Raw genomic sequence first — 17,630 nt, 5'->3', positions numbered from 1 at the left:
AAGCGGGTAATATTGCCATAATATTTGACCTGTTGCAACTTCTATTTCAATAGGGAAATTGTATTAAATGCATGCAGGTCATATCTCTGAACATATTTAATAAACTGTAACAGTTCATTGTCTAATTTCTAGATTTGGGGTTGCCAAAATACAAAGAATTGCCAAGTTTAAATATATAATACTTCTTAAAGTAAATTGAATCATATATCCATACATGATTTTAAAATGGAAATTCATGTTCTTTCAGTAGACAGTCTGCATAATTCATCATTTGCCTAGTGATGTCCCAACAAGAAATTGTCAATGGCTTTTCTTTGTACTCTGCATGAAATATAAAATCTTAGAATGGTGTGATGTAAAGTATTAGTTTTCTTCTAGATTAATTGCTTTCTTTTTTGTAATAAGAAGTGGGAAACATATTACAAGATTAAAGTACTCCAGGGTGCATTTTATTGATCCACTAATACATGATTTGGGCTGTTAAAGCACTTAGCCTTTACATTTGCTGTTCATAATGTACCCTAGGCATGAATAAATGGAATAATAAAATGTACCCTGGAGTGTCTTGATGTCACAGAAAAATGATAAAACACCTGAACAAATATATTCTGAACCCAAATAAAGAAAAAGTTAGCTGTGCAAACATTTCTCTGAAAATATTTAAAATGACACTTTATGAAAACTTAACCATGGTTGTTACACATGAAATTTTAGTCTGTGTGGCATATTTTAATAAATTCATCCTTAAAAATTCATTTAATGGTCTTGAAAAATATTGATTAATTTTGAAGGAGCTGATGGCAAATATGAATATTTGCTTCCAGAAATTTCCACTGAAAAAATTTCCAACATATCTGATTTCCAGAAGAGTGTTTCTTTCATGATTTGTTAAATCATTTCAGTTCTAAATCATTTTATCAACTCTAGGTAAATTTCTGCTTTATTTAATTCACTTTAAAGTGTATTTTTTATTTTCAACATAATAAGAAGTAAACCAAGAACTGTGCCAAGTACTGCGGGATCAGTGGTGAAAACAATACATTTCCCTTCGTAATTTGTTCACAATCTAGAGGTAAAAATGACATCCGAGAAATTTTACACAAAGCAAAAAGTTACATAATTCAGAACCCTGACTGCTTCTGTCTAGAGGATAGAAAAGGAGGCCTTGTGAATAAACACCCACGAAATATATATAATTTTAAGGTAAGGGAAAGTTAAGGAGAGAACTGATGTGGCAGGTCACCCTCCCCTGGGGATGTGTGCTCCTAGAACTCTGGACTTCTTCCTGAAGGCAAGAGAAGATTGCGGAGTGCTTTTGTTGCTGTATTTTTTGAGCAAGGGAATCATAAGAGCATATTTATCTTTTGGAAAGATGCCTCTGGCCACAGTATGGAAGATTGATTATCCTGGAGTGAGGTAATTACACAAGTATAAGTCAGAGATGGTGGGGACTTAGATGAGTAAGAACAAAATGAGCAGAGTAGACAGGGAGTCTTTGTGATGAATAAGATAGAAGGTGTTGAGGGTGAAGGGCATGCTGAATAGAAGAAAACTTTTGGAGCATTTTGTCTTGTTTAGTTAGAACAGTCACTAATGCCAGCCTCAGGGGAGTGAGTACCTTCTTCAACTTGATGAATCTTTCATGACTCCATGTAGTTTTTATATGCTACACGAAGCATTTCCTCAGCCAGCTAGTCTGTGTATCCAAGTTTTATGCTTTCATATATGTAGCAACTTGTGCATGATTTTGTGAATTGTTTAAACAATGCTATTGAAAACTAACTATCATATCCTCTATTCTAACAGTGTCATCCTGCAGAAATCAGAACCATTTATCTTAGTGTTTGTAGTGGATTGCTTAGAATTTCAATGCTTAGCACAAGATGCAGTCAATAATATTGAAATAAATGTATCTGTGGAATTAAGCATGAATTTGATTCAGAGAATTTTGAGGATTATATAAACAAAATAAAACAAAACAAGCCTTAAGCAGAAACCATTTACTAGGAAGATTTATTTTTTTTCATGGTGAGTGTCATTCATAAACATTTTATCTTAGAATTCTAGTCAACACCTTCAAAAACCTTTCAAATCTACATATTTATTCATATTATTCCTTTCTTAGAATCCATAAATGAAATCTTTTTGTTACTTTCCAAAGCAGATTCAAATTTCAGCTCAGTAGTAACTGGCAGAATCTTGCATAGTAAAACCTCATTGTAGGTCAGCTCTAATAAATTCTTCATATAAAATCTGTGGTTTAACTATATCAATATACTTGTATTTTTCTCATACATTATGTTTGTACATCCTTGACATGTTATGCATGTCAAAGGACAGAAGATTTCTATTTAACTTCCAATTTCTAACACACGTGTCATTCTCTGGTATAATATTCACCTGTGGTCTTTGAAAGAAATACTCTGTTTTTCCATTCTGTAATTTATATTATTTTAACAGGTACAGTTCTGTATCATATTCACTCATTTTAGACTACCAGTTGTTCTTCATTTCTGTGAATATAAATCTCAGAAGGTTCATAGGGAATAATCACTGCTAAATAAATAGGAAACTTCCTCGTTTTTCTCCCGGTTTAACCGCTTTCTTAGGTATTTGGCTTCATGTATAGTTGTTTTCTAGGTGGGAAATGAATAATATAGAAGAAGAGAGCAATCAAAATAGTGGCGTTAGGACAATAAGGCTGGATAAGGCAGAAAATGTTTTTCAAAATTTTTTTTCCAATTACACAAGAAATAGCAAGAAAGGAACACAGTTGTTACCAAGGGCAATTTAAAAAAGCAATGGCAATAAATACTTACTTTTCCAAAATTACTTTAAATTAAATGGACTAGGTTCACTGGTCAAAAGCTATGTAGTGACTGAAAAGATTAAAGGAAAAGCAAGATTCAACTGTATGTCTGTAGAACGTTCATGTTAGAATAAGTGTATAATATGAAAACATGGGAATGAATATGTGGTAGAAATGGAAACCAAATGTGAAAAGGAGTGTCTAAATTTATATCAAACAAGAGATATTAAATCAAATGTTGTCACAAGAGAAAGATTATCATTGAGATAAAGGTCCATTGGAAAGAAGATATTCTATCTCTATGATATGTCCATTTCCTGAGCATCTAAGTGTCTAAAGGAAGCACTACATTTGAAAGTAGTAATACATAGCAAAAACAGTGAACGTAAGAAATAGCAATGTCGTATTTAGAATAAAGTGGAATTATCCAGAGAGAAAGTAATTTTAAAAACAGCAAATTTGGAAAAGTAATGGATGAAATAGATCTAATAGATACAAACAAGTGCCAGCATCATTATTTGGCCAGTAAAGCTGTGGCTTATTATCCTGGTAACTCACAGGGCCCAGGCTCCTGGCCTGTCTAATCCGCTTCTGATCGAGTTCCTTGTCTGTGCAGTGGAGGATGGACCACAGCCTTAGAACCTGTGTAGGAGACCTGGAAGAAGCTCCTGGTTATTTCGGATCACCTCAGCTCCAGCTGTTGCAAACACTTGGGTAGTGAACCAGCACATGGAACCTGTGGATGGAAGATCTTTCTCTCTGTCTCTCCTTCTCTCTGTAAATCTGCCTTTCCAATAAAAATAAATCTTAGGGGGAAAAAAAAGAATGAAAAAGAAAGAAAGAGAGAGAGAAACTTCACTTTGGCTCTTACAATGTTTCGAAAGTCAGTAAATATATTCAAAAGGGCTGGCTGAATTTTAAAATTGCTTTCAAGTGAGGAAGAAGTTGTATGTGTCTATGTAAGGACATATTGTGAAATCATAAAAGGAAAAGGAAATGAGGTGGCACCGATTTGCACTGATATTGTTACCTGAAAACCATTAATCTGTAGTAAATTATGTGTACTAGACTGTCATTGTACAAAAAGAGGGTGATCTGCACACAAGTACCTATATAGAAAGGAAGTGAAAAAACTGGCACATGATGATGAGAAGGAAAATAGATGTCACTATACATTCTTTGACCATTGTCAACTTATGTGCACATATTACAGGGCTCAGAAATTAAACTAATTTTAAATGAGTGTCAAACTTCCTTAGTCTCCAAATTTATTTTTAAAAATATTCAAGAATATTCACATGTGCAACCCTTTTTGCAGAACTTATGTCTGAAAATATTAAGATAAATGCAGTTCCTACTTGTCAAAATTAAATGGCACAGATTTTCTTTTACAGTATAATTAATAGTGCCCATTTAACAACTTAGTAAAAGTAATTGACTGGCATATTTTAAAATATTTTAAATTCAGACAAATTGATAACTACCCATGGGTGCATATTCGAAAGGTATAATTAAATTTCCTTCTTTTTTTACTGACAATTTTAATTATTAAAGATTTTTCCAACAGAATATTCATTATAAAAATAGCAATAAAAACTAAAACAATACAGCTATCCTAATGCAACTATTTTGTATTTTAAATGTATTCAATTTCTTTCATTTCTAGTATTTCTCTGTAAGTTATTTTTCAAGAATGAATCACAACAATGATGTTAGGATTATTGTGATTTCAGTTTAATTTTTGATTTGTATTTCTTTTGTTGTGATTGAGGAATACATTAGTTTGATTCTAGGTTGTTCCTGATTACTTTTGCATATTATCTCAATCTCCACAAAATTTCTTTTTATCCATTATACTTATATTATGGGCCACCTCTTTACTGAGTGAGAGACTGGTGAGTGAAATAATACATGTATTGTTAATGATCTTGTTTAAAGAGATCTTGTGAGAAGAAAGAGTATGAAGCAAATGTGGCCTTGGTTTGGCATGAAATGGCTTCCAGTATCTAAAAGTTTCCCTTCACTGGTGAGGTATGTACTGTGACATGAATGCAGTGTTCTTGAAAAAATTGTTACTCATTTATGTGTTGCTAAAGAAGAGTTTACAGTTCACACAACAGAGGTTTTATCATTTTTTATTATTTTTTTAAATGCCAGGCACAGTGAGTTAGTGACCTGTAAAAGGAAACAAAGCTTTAAGAGAATGTATGGGGCTTGGGGAAAAGAAGGGATTTTAAAATAGGTTTTCTTTGTTTATTTGAAAGGAGGGAGAGAGAAAAAAAAAGAGAGTACCAGCAAGTTTCTTACCACTTTCCTTCACTCTCCAAATCCATACAACAGCCAGAACTCAGCTGTGCCGCAGACAGGAGCCCAGATCTCCATCAGAGCTTCCCACATGAATGGAAGCAATCCAACTACATGAGCCATTTTTAGTTGCTTTTCAAGATACACACTAGCTAGAAGTTGAACTGGAAGCAGAACTAAACTCAAACCCAGTCACTCTGATATGGAATGTGGGTGTCCCAAGAGGTGTCTTCACTGCTTCAAAAAATAACTCACACAAAAGTCCAACATTTAAGCCTCTTCTACAGCTTAAAATCAAAGGCTGTGTTCACCAAGAAAGGTTTAAGAGAAGTAGGCCTTAAAACTGGAGATTTGGGGCTCAGGCCTGAACATGAAGGCTCAAAGGAACAAAACAGAGGTGGAGTGAGTTAAAATACAAGCAGTTTTGTTAAGGTTGTTTATTTCTGAGTTGCAGTGGTGGCAGGGGGAAAGAGAGTGAGTGAGAGAGAGAGAGAGAGAGAGAGAGAGAGAACCTTCTCTCTGCTGCTTCACTGCCCAAATGGTTGCAATAGCCATGTAATAGCAAGACTAAAACCAGGAGGCAGAAATATCATTTTGGCTTTCCCATATATGTGCCAGTCATAGAAGACGTGGTTCTACTTTGGCCACTTTCCCATTAGCCAGAAGCAGAGTGGCAAGTGGAGTAGCTAGGGCATAACTTACAAATCGTGGCTCAACTCATTGTGCTACACTAGCTCATTATTTTTATATCAGTGCTGCAGTATTGCTGACCGGGGAGCATGAGACCACTCTTCTGGTCTCATCAGAGGTTTTCTTGGCTGTAAAATGGCTCATTTCAATAAATGAACTTCAAGTTTGTCATCCACACTTTCTGCCAGTACCATGAGTGAAGATTTGTCTATATGAGATGTCATACACTAAGTTCAATAACATCTCATAATTTTATTGCAAGGTAATAGGACCTTGGCAAATTTGTAGGGATACAAGTAATTGGCATTACATATTTTTGGAACTGAGTGAAATGTAGCTTTCCCCAAAGGTGAGTAGAGACTGCTTCTCCTTATTAAGCATAGAACTGGAAGGCACCAATATATTTTCTATAGTTAATCTATCTCCCTGAGCCAGTGACCAGCTGCTACAATGTTTAAAATGTATTTATATACAATATTTTAAATATATCGTGTGTAATATAATATTGTGACTATTTTTCAATGAGTGAACACAAAGTATTTTGTTTTAAATGGAAAATCTGTTAATTCATGAATAATTCATTGATGAAAACAATTTCTCTGAATATTTAAATGACTAAATAAATTGTGGTTTGGTAACTTCAGCGTGTGGGATACTCAATATGACATTCATATTTGAATAGTGAATCACAAGTAACTTCTGACACCGCATGTTGAAATACTCTGGATAGAAATGTGAGACATCTTTATAAATGAAATCTAAATTAAATATATATATACAAATTAATCAATAAAATCTCTTTTGCTATTTATCTAAAAACTATCTTTTTTTAAACAAAGAAAAAATTTAAAAAGGGGAAAACGTGATCTAAAAAAACTGAAATCCCTTTAGAAACTTAAAGACAGTCATAAGTTTGTGTAACCTGTTCTTTAATTTGCTTTAAAAAGTGGGACAACAGGGACAGGAGTTAGGCTTAGCAGTTAAGACAACTAGGATGGTTCCCAGTTAGAACACCCAAGGCCTGTATCTGAGCATGTGGGTTCAGTTTCTTCCTGTCTCTGGTTCCTGATTTTAGCTTCCTGCAAATATAATTCTGGAAAGCCACACTAACAACTCAAGTAGTTGGATGCTTATCACACAGGATTGGAGTCCAAGCTTCCAGCCACAACTATGGGGGAAACCTGGGTTATGAGACAGCACAATGGAGCTCCCCACATATGATTATCTAAAATAAATAAATATTTTAAAAGTTATTAAATATGAAAAATGTGATTTCTACACTGTCTTGAGAATATTATGTGCGAATTATGTCTTAATTAGTTCATGTTGTTATTTAAAAAAAAAAGAAACACATGGAAATACCATGTTTAAATAATGCAATATTTAGTAATATTTCTTCATTAATCTCATCAGAATTCTCCCTAGGAATGTTTAGATAATATACAAAACTTAAAGAAGATTATATGCCTATAAATGATAAAAGGAAGCATACCATAAAGCCCAATAGGTGCACCTATTAATGCAGTGGGTCACAGCCTCATCCAATGTGGGTTTAGTCATTTTGATATCAAAACTCTTCTTAACCTTACACATGTGCCTGCTCACGTGCATACACACACACACACACACACACATGAGACAGTATGACTGATGATTACTGAACATTCAAAGAAGTGTCATTTTCTCAGTAAAATAAGAAATTTTAAGGACTTTTAAACACATTTTTTTCCCATTCAATGTGTGTAAGGTACAGTAATTGAAGTGCTTCCTACTTCTGATGAACAAACAGTACAGAAAGAATTTCATTGTATTTAATTGTGTTTTTAACATTCTTTGGCAAAAGAAAAAATTTTTAAGTGCTATTTTTCAGAAGTCAGTTGATTTTCATTTTTGCCCCAGGTATGCTTTTCTTCTCTTAAATTGCAGAGCTGTCATGAAGTAACAAAGTAGGCTATTTAGGTCTTTGGGGCCTTACCTCATCAATTAAAAACAAGTTCTCTCTCAACAGAAAAATCCCTATAAAAGGTTAAAATTAAGCACAAATATAGTAATGGCTTCACTCAAATCTTAGGTCATAGAATTCTATAAACAACATCCTCCTTTAGGCTTTATAAGAACACCCATGCTTCCTTAACTCTGTGTGTGCGTGTGTGTGTGTTACTTTTCAGCTCTATTTATTCAACTTTACTGGAGAAAAACCCACTTGAAATTAAAATGTCAGCTTATTTTTCTGGGTTTGGGAGATTAAAGAATCCGTAATTCTCTCTTAACTAGCAGATATTTCAGTTTTTTGCTTAGAATGGGCAATGGTAAATGAAACAAACAAACAAAAAGTAGAATTTTCCTTTAACAGGTCATCCTTGTGTGATTCACCCTTTGGTGTATGACAGGATAGGGTAACAGAAAACATTTACTCATAGGAAACACACAGGCATATTACCAAAAAAAAGGAAAACTTTCCTATGGCCAATTCTTAATTCTAGTAGTTTTTGTCTGTGTGTTTGTTTGTTTGTTTGTTTAAATCATTAATTTAGTAAATGGGCCAGTGTGGTATTGTAGCCACTTAAGCCACTGTCTGCAATAACAGCACACTGTACTGGAGTGCCAGACTGGACATTGGCTGCTCGACTTCCGAAACCACTGTACTAATGTGCCTGGGAAAGCAGTGGAAGATGCTCCAAGTACTGAGGTCTTGGCAGACTTTTTAGAAATTCAGAATGGAATTCCTTGCTCCTGGTTTTGGCCTGTCCCAGCCCCTGTCATTGTGGGTATTTGGGGAATAAACCAGCAGATAGAGGATTTCTTTCTGTCATGTCTCTCTTTTCCATGTGTGGCACTCTACATTTCAGAGAAATAAAATGTTTTTTCATGACAAAATGAGGCATCTTAACAGTTGAAACAGTTTAGTTGGAGAAATCAGTAAGATGTTTATAGCCCATTGTGTAGCTGATGGTGATTTATTTAAATGTGGGCAGAGTATTAAGACTCATTGATCTGTCTTCCAATACATTTTAGAATCATATGAGGTTTGTCTTTGAGTTTGCCTTTATATATCTTTGAAAACTGACTCTCCCAAACCATAGTCCATATCTAACTCTGAGATTTCCTCTTTTTGAATTTGGAGACACTGTTTTGTCTTGTCTGAGAAGCAGATAAATAGAGCTGTCACTTGATATTTTACTCAGATGCCCACATTGCTTGGAATTTGAAACAGGGACCTCAATCTGCGCTTCCATGTGAGTGGCAGGAAGCCCATTACCATAGACATCACCTCTGCGTCTCAGAATATGTGTTAGCAGGAAGCTGGCGTTAACCCTAATTGTTCTGATATGGGACGCAGGCGTCTTAAACAGAGGCTTAACCTCTAGGTGAAATACACAGCCCTGAGGCAATAGTTTTAAATGAAAATGCTTAATGAGAAATATTTTTCCAAGACATATTTCCAAAATGCTTAGTTCAAAGAGAATACAGTTTTATGATGCAATATACTAAAAATAATAATAACATGGGTACTTTTCAGAAGAAAAGGGAGGAATAATTTTCTATTTTTGTCACATATTTTGCAAACACATTGGGCCATTGTTTTAGGTGGCATTTCTGAAGGTGTTTCCAACAAGTTAGAAACTAAAGTTGCCATGTCAGTGTTGAGAACAATAGTTTTCATTGGTCCTATACAGCAAGTATAAGTGTTGTCTTCTCTCATCTCTTCCAATTGTTTCTAGAACCTGTAAAGTTTATTCGGAACTCTGGGGTTCTCCCAATCCCACTCTCCACCCTCCCCCCATTGTGGAGTCCTCCACCTAGTGGCAGTGTTACAGTTCAAATCAAGTCATGATTCTTACATTGCAATCATGTACCATGCATAGAATCCAGCCTCTTATTGTCCAGCTAGATTCAACATTTGAATTTGCTGTCATTTCTATGAGGAAATAGAATTGAGTTTTTTATAAGGAAAATGTTTTTTTTTTTTTTTAAAGATTTATTTTATTTTCATTACAAAGACAGATATACTGAGAGGAGGAGAGATAGAGAGGAAGTGGAGCTGCCGGGATTAGAACCAGCAGCCATATGGGATCAAGGCGAGGACCTTAGCCACTAGGCCACGCCACCAAGCCCTTTATAAGGAAAATGTTAAGAAATTTAGCCCAAAATGACTTATGTACTTTGTTAATAAAACTAAATACCATTTTAATGCCCAAAAAAAGTTTATTTGGAACTATAATCACAGGATTTCAAAAGCCTTGAAGGTAGGAATTATCTATTTGCTAAGTGTTGTAAAACAGAAGGGATCTTGAATCCTTGATGATAACAAAGCCACAGGAAGCAATCCTGACATAGCCTTTTATTTCTATGCATTTTGTCTATTTATTGTTATTGCAATATCTATTTCTATGTAGACTTCATCTAGTAAAAACAGTCATCAGTCTGAGGCAAATGTGACAAGCAGTACATTTGCTTTGTCACAACCTTTGATAATTTTAAAAGATCACTGTCATTGGTAGTATCTTAGAAATTATTCACTGCAAATTCATGCTTATTACCAAGTCCCATTTACCCTAATTACTAGTGGAAATGGCATTGCATTAGATACTGCATTAATTCAGTGTTATAAGTATAAACACCATTGTCATTGCTGGACTTAGTATCTGGTAATAACTTTGTCAATAATCATAGAAACATATGTAAAAAGGTAACTTTAACATTTACCAGGCAGGAATGAGTCACTGTATTACCATATTCTAGTTGCTGTTTTTACTTGAACGGATCCCCTCCAAAATTCAAACATCACTAATTTGTCAGTGTTAAGGAAAAAAAAAAAGGTTGGGACTGTCACGATGGCCTAGCAGCTGAAGTCCTCATCTTGAACGCACCATGATTCCTTTTGGGTGCCAGTTCTAATTCTGGTGGCCCCGCTTCCCATCCAACCCTCTGCTTGTGGCCTGGGAAAGCAGTCGAGGATAGCCCAAAGCCTTGGGACTCTGTACCCACGTGGGAGACCTAGAGAAAGTTCCTGGCTCCTGGCTTCAGATCGGCTCTGCTCCAGCTGTTGCGTCCCCTTGGGGAGTGAGCCATTGGACAAAAGGTCTTCCTCTCTGTCTCTCCTCTCTGTATATCTGCCTTTCCAATAAAAATAAATACATCTTTAGAAAATAATGAAAAAAAAAGGCTTTGGAGGTGATTAAGCTAAACTGGTCTCTACAATGAGCAAAATTAAGGCCATTACCAAAATGAATATTTCTTCTGAGTGATGCAGCAGTAAGTTTCTTTATTAAAAACAGACAGTAGCCTTCAACCAAATCTGCTGACTGACACCATGATATTGGAATTACCAAATTCCAATATGTCACAAACAAATTTCATTTCTTCATATAGGCCACTGTCTCAGATCTTCTTCCGTAACACAAGGGACTAACACATGCTAAAGGACGTAGATTTGGCTTTGAAAGCTCATTTCTAGAGGGTATGCCTGGAAACGGAATATAGGGGAAGCACATATTAATATTGATATACTGTCCAAAAGTTAATCAAACTTGGCAAGTTGATTCACACTAGCTTATCAGTATATACAAACTTCATTTGTTTCACAGCCTTGCCAAACTTGGTTCAGGCTACTTGGTTTAGGCTATTTTTTTAATAATAAATTCATTTAAATTTTGTTGATGTTTATATAGTTGAGACAGATGCATGCCCATATGGACCACTGATTAAAGTGGGAAGGGTCAAAAGATGGAGGAAAGTGGATGAAGCAACTGCCTCCAATCTCCTTTTTTCTTCTTGTATCTGTGGAAAGTGGGGAGTTAAGGGGAGAGAGCTGATCCCAGAAGCCCAGCTGCATCAGTACCCACAAAATGGGACCTGCTACCCAGTGTCATCCCAGGGTCCCCATGATGTGGAGCATGTTTTGAGGGTGCAGCATAAGTGGCTTCCATAGTTCTGAAATGCTATTGATTTCATTGCTTCAACGTTGAGGAAATCCTTCCAAGGAGCTTTGGCATCATCATCCACCTTAGAATCTCCATTTGCCCAGGTACTCACCATCAAACTTTATCTGGGAGAGCTGTCTAATTTGTTCAGCCCTCCATGGAACTAGATGTCTGCTGAAGGCTTCAATTAACTCGTCATGTCCACCCTCATGAGCAACTGGACATACTATCCATTTCACTATATTCAGCAACTGAGATGGCCCGGTTCTGACACATGCACTCCACAGTCAAACCCCAGATGCCACAATTTTCAACTTGTTTGGCATTCTGAGTCCATTGGTCCAATTGAGGGGTGGGGAGGACAAAGAAACATAGCCAGAGGTTACCTCAACCTGACTCTTTTGTATTACAACCAGTGCAGGTTTCAGCTCAATCCATCATCCACATCAGCCTACACATACACTGGTGGTTGTAGTAACCTGGTCAGTTCCATCTTCTATCCCATCTCATCTGCAAACCAATCAATGCTGCAGCCCAGAGCAACCCTGCCCACCACTCACTTGGCTATCCCATGCACTAAGAGAAGCTGCAATCTAGTCAGAGTGATTCCCGGTACTCCAGCCATGTCCTGCCCAGATTGCAGTCCCCATTCAGGCTCTCACTCTCCCCAAGGGGAACCACAGCCCATTCAAGGGCATTTGATTAGCTCCCCAGTCAGACTTGCTCTTACCCACAGAACTTGCAAGTGCTGGTGGCTGCTTAGACCCAGCCCATTATAACCCATCGCCAGCTTGTTCTTTACCATCAGATGCTGCAGCCTGGCCTTACTTGGCCCACCCCCAGTCCAACTCTTGTTGATGGATACTGCAGCCTTGTCTTGCCCAGCCTGTCATCATCTCTTGCTTTCATGCAAATCAGTAAGGGTGATAGACTAGCCTAGCCAGGCATGGTTCCTAAAGTAGCATGTTTTCTATTCCGTGAAAGCAGATATCTCCTGGTTCATATAGATAATATTGAGATGCATGTTTTTAATGGTTTTGCCTTGATACCAATTTAATGTGGTAAACTAGTCCATCACTTGTTTATAAAACTGTATTAAAGATAAGCTTTCTGTAGATGTTCTTAATCAGTAGAGAAAGTTCCAGTCTACTCCTAGTTCATTTTACAGAAAAGATGTCTGTGCATATTAAAATAGTGTGGTTTCCTCTGATACTACATTGCTAAGTACCTATTAAGTAAATTTCAAACTGTGAACCAACCTTTCATTTGTTGGCAACGCCCCCGTCACCACGTACCCCGAGCTGAGCAGAAGGACTAGGGTTACAGAAAGACAACACACAAGACAACACAAGACAACATGTAGTGGGTCATTCTTGTAAAGAGAATGCCATTTATTTGAGGTCAGCCTGCCTCTTTTATAGTCTGCCTGGTTCCTCCCAGTACTATCCCAATGCTAAAAGCAACTCCTAAGGTTCCCCCGAGGGCATCTTAAAAAAGGGGAAGCAGGGAAGAGGAACTTGCGTTCAAGCCAGAGGCTAAATGTATCAGGCCAAGATTACCCATTCTGTTACCCCTCAGAAACAAGCTAAGCTGTGGAGTTAACCCTTGGGAGACTGGGGCCTACATTCATTCCTAGAAAAAATCCTATTTTGTATTTTTGTATAAGTCTTTAAATTTATTGCAAGCTTTTAGTTTGTTAAATGAGGAGAAAATTATTTTGTCTGTACTTATTGAAATATCCTTCTGTCATTTTCTTTTTCTATCACTTTAGCATTGGTGATTCTCATCTCATTGAATGAACAAAAACATTTACTCTTTTGTTTATTTCTTGACAAATTTGTGAAGGACTGATATTAACATTATTTCTACTTCAGATTATTCTGAATGCATCTTGGTCTGAACATTTCTTTGTTGAGAAAGTCAACCTAATTCAGCTTCTTCTATTGTAATTGTGTTCATGTTTCTTCATTTCTGTGTGTGTCACTTTTGTTCATATATCTTTAAAAATGTTTTCCCATTTTTGATCAAAACTCTTCCTAATATTTCTTTATGGTCTGTATAAACTCCATGAAGTCAATGCTGATGCCTTTTATGTTCTTGATATTCATAAACTGAGTCTTTTCTCTTTGTTTTTGTCAGTTTGACAAAAACCAATCATATCTTGCATCTGAAAAATGACCAAACTTTCATTTAATTGACTTTTTTCCAGTATTTTTCTTTCGTGTTACCGTTTTTGTGGTTTTTGTTGCCATAAAATCTGTCCTAGCTTTTGTCCCAGAGATGCTATCTGCCTTTTTTATTTTATATTTTTTTCTAATTTTCCTGTTTTGATATTTCTCTTAGAATTTAATATGGTATTGACTTTTGCATATTTATTTTCAGACATTAGACATTTTATATAAAATTAAAGGGATAATTTGAAGACCTTAGTGTTATTTTCATTAAAAGGATTTATGTAATGTCTGAAGGAGATAAAGGGTGAAAGTTTATGGAGCAGAGGTAATTCCTTTGTCATCTATAAAAGCTAAGCTGGAGATTGCAGGATATATTAATATGCAAGAACTGCAAAATTAAGCCCAATTTATTATACTGAATGTATAAGTGCTTTTTTAAAGGAGGACAAAGAAGAAATTGCAATTTCTACTGACTTTCTCCTTAGAAAATTAAAAGAAACAAATGGATCAGACTCTGTATGATAATTTTTCTTCAGAAGTTAGGTTCAGATATTTTGCACTTTTTTCGCCATAGAAGTGGTTTGCTTATGTAAATAGTCTAAGAATAAAACAGCAGGTAGAGTTCTCTCAACAAAGAAAAAAAAATTTGCTAAAGAGCAAAGAATTTCTTTTTGAAAAGTCACCACATTGCCCCTAAAACGTCATCATAATATATGCCAGGAGGTACAAGAGGAACTATTGGAGAAATGGCTGGAAAAGCAACATATCTAAAAGATTAAACTAGAAGATGAAATAGGTAGTTGTGTATGAAGAAGAATAAGCTATCAAGGCAATAATGTCTTAGGTCTTGAGATTTTTTTTCTGTGTATCCTTTTGTTTGTATGTATGTATACATGACAGATATAAAATATAAATAGAGAAACCTTGGAAAGCAATTTTCTGGTTTTTATTTTGTTAATTTTGCTTTCATTTTATTTAAAATGTGAATAAAGGATAGTAGGAGTGAAAAATATATCACACTAGAACTCCACTCAAGTTTTCCTTGGGGTGACGTGGACACAAGTACTTGAACCATCACCCGCTGTCTCCCAGATGTGGATAAACAGTAAGATGGATGAAAATCAGGACTAGAATCAAGCGCTTTGAAATGGAATAGGAACATAACAAGCATCATCTTAACTGCTGTACCAAATAGCTGCCTCTCATGGCTTGATCGTTTAGACTTCAAATATGCGTAATATAATTAGCTCTTTAAATATTCTGACAATTTTTTTCTTCTTACATTCCCTTATTGTTTTAATGTAAAGTACGATGAAATCATCATGGTGCTTTACGTGTAGAATTTATTTGCACATTTCAATAAGGCATTTACTAAAGTGTCTCTAAGAAATTTTTTAGGATTTTGAAGTGCATTGCAAATAAAATAGCTCAACATAGCAAAATAGATAGAGCAGAAATAATATTTTTTATTTTTTGCTAACAGAAGATATTGCATATTTAAATGATGTTTAATGTTGCTTAAATTATTGTGTCTATAAAGAATTATATCTCATCTAATTAAACCTGTGTAATTTCAAAGAAGGTAAATTTAGTAGCTGTGTTTATGTTCCCCAAAGTGTCATTGAATGTGATATTGGCACTGTTTTCAGGTTATTTTCACTTTTATTTTTATGCATTTGGAATTCTATAAACCTCTTAATGAATGAGATAATAATTAATTTAAAGAAGTTTGGCATATTGTGCATTCTCTCAATTATTTGACTTATTTTTTTCCATTCAAGTATCATATCTCTTCCGATTTTAGATGACTAACCATTGTGCATGTTAATAGAGTTTAATCCAGACCTGAATTTCATTAACTGACCATAACTTTAGATGGTTTCCATGGTAATGAGTCCACTGAGTTGAAATTTTGCAAAGATATTGGGGGTTGGAAATGGGATGGTTAAACATCATCTACATTTGAAAGAATAAAATTTACAAATCAGTACATTTAATGCAATATATTCCCCTTTAACTAACTAGGAAGTTAATTTGAAAGCATTTTCAATGGCAGTACAATGGAAAACTAAACTTTTTTGTCATTGGTTTAACACAGATTTATCCTGAAAACACAAGCCTGGTTTTACTTGAGAAGGGCCATACCTACAGAAGCTAAACTGTGAGTCCCATTGCTTTGATATGACATGATATTTATGATGATATATAATTAAGTTATCTTAATTACATAGAATTTCAAATTTTAAGGACTACAAAATATTTAACTTTGAAGATGCTAAGCCATTAGTACTCTTACATTATATTCTGCTTAAAATTTGTTTTGTATTTTTGATGTACTAATATACTTATGGTTTATAAATCCCTCAAAAATTAACATTTCCTATTTACTTTTTATATATTTAAAAAGTCTTTTGTGTGACCAGTATCCTGAGAAACTTATAGCATTTTTGAGCAGCTCAGTCTGTCTTTAGCTTTTGTCAAGTGGAGTAAATATTCAGCCGAAGATAGAGGTTTAGTGTACCTTTCTTCTTTACTAATGGTTGGCATCTCTTCTTTCTGCGTGACCTCTGATAAGTTGTCTTTGATAACTTGCTGTTTTGTTCTTGAACTTTGCCATGGCTACAATTCTGGGCTATCAGAACTGTCAAGAATAAAAGTAAAGAGCAAGAGGCACAGGGCTGATGAAAGTTACAGAACACATAAGACCTCGTAATGGATTGATGAATTTTCAACTGGCAGATAACTTTCACTTTATCCCATTTGTTGTCACAGTATCTTAATAAGTAGATCCCTCCTGCATACCCAGGAATAGTGATGAGACTGTTTGCCTTGTGAGAATCTGCCAAAGCAACATGACATGTGAATTTATCTTTGAATTTGAGGGCAAAACAATCTTACTCGGCTGCAGATAAGTGACTTCAACAGAATCCTATTCAAACATACCTGTCACTAATTTATCTGAAAGTTTTTTGATTCACACATACTGTTCTGAGTGCAGTGGAGCATTAAATTGCTCTCCTCTGGGAGCAGGTCACATTTAGGGGTCATGATACCCATGCTCTTAGTGTATGCTTGATTTATATAGCTTCTGCTACTGAATTTTATTTATTAGAATGTTGGTGACTTGAGTAGGAGTTGGATGATTTCTTGGAGCCATTTTAACAACAAAAGTACTGACAAAAAGAAAGGTTGGTGATCTCTAATAGACAAGTAAATACTTGTAACAACAAAAGAATCATCAACCTTTCTCCTAGCACAGTCATTTATTCTGATAATTAACTAAGTTTATAGCTTCGTTATTTATTTGAGCAAAATGGTATGTACTCATCAATCTATATTGAAAAAAAAATCAGTGTTGCTTTGAGACAAATCGCACTAAAAAAAAGAAAAGCTGTAGAAAATATGAGCTCTGTCATTTGCCGTGTAGTTTTCTGTTCTGGAAATCCCATTTCACCACTCTTTATGTTTTGAAAGACAATGGCATACCTTTATGAAATGAGTTACACATTGATTCAAATTTGGAAAGAACATAAAAGAAAGAGATGATGCTTATACTGTATGTGAAGGTTCTTTTGTGATAATTAAATATGGATTTATATTTTTACATATGGAATACTTGAGCAATTACAGTAACAAAAAGAATCTGTTTTTACTTTATTGTTTCCAGGAGGCACGTTAAACCCAAGCTTCATATCCTCTCTTGGGCTTTAAGTGTGCTTCATTTTGTGC

At 35.2% G+C, this 17,630-nt stretch overlaps 1 protein-coding gene across 9 annotated transcripts in view; it reads left to right on the top strand.

The window, feature by feature from the left end:
* The window catches only part of MGAT4C (MGAT4 family member C), a 617,011-nt gene that overhangs the window by 353,538 nt on the left and 245,843 nt on the right, over positions 1 to 17,630 (top strand). For all 9 annotated transcript variants that reach the window (XM_058673691.1, XM_058673683.1, XM_058673688.1 and 6 more), the window contains exon 4: positions 16,000 to 16,062. The gene's annotated coding sequence lies outside the window, so the exon portion shown is untranslated. The remainder of the gene's footprint in view (positions 1 to 15,999; positions 16,063 to 17,630) is intronic.

This window comes from Ochotona princeps, chromosome 15, assembly GCF_030435755.1.
Source record: "Ochotona princeps isolate mOchPri1 chromosome 15, mOchPri1.hap1, whole genome shotgun sequence".
NCBI lineage: Eukaryota > Metazoa > Chordata > Mammalia > Lagomorpha > Ochotonidae > Ochotona > Ochotona princeps.
The sequence above is the reverse complement of the archived record's forward strand: the minus strand, read 5'-3'. Positions and strand labels throughout refer to the sequence as shown.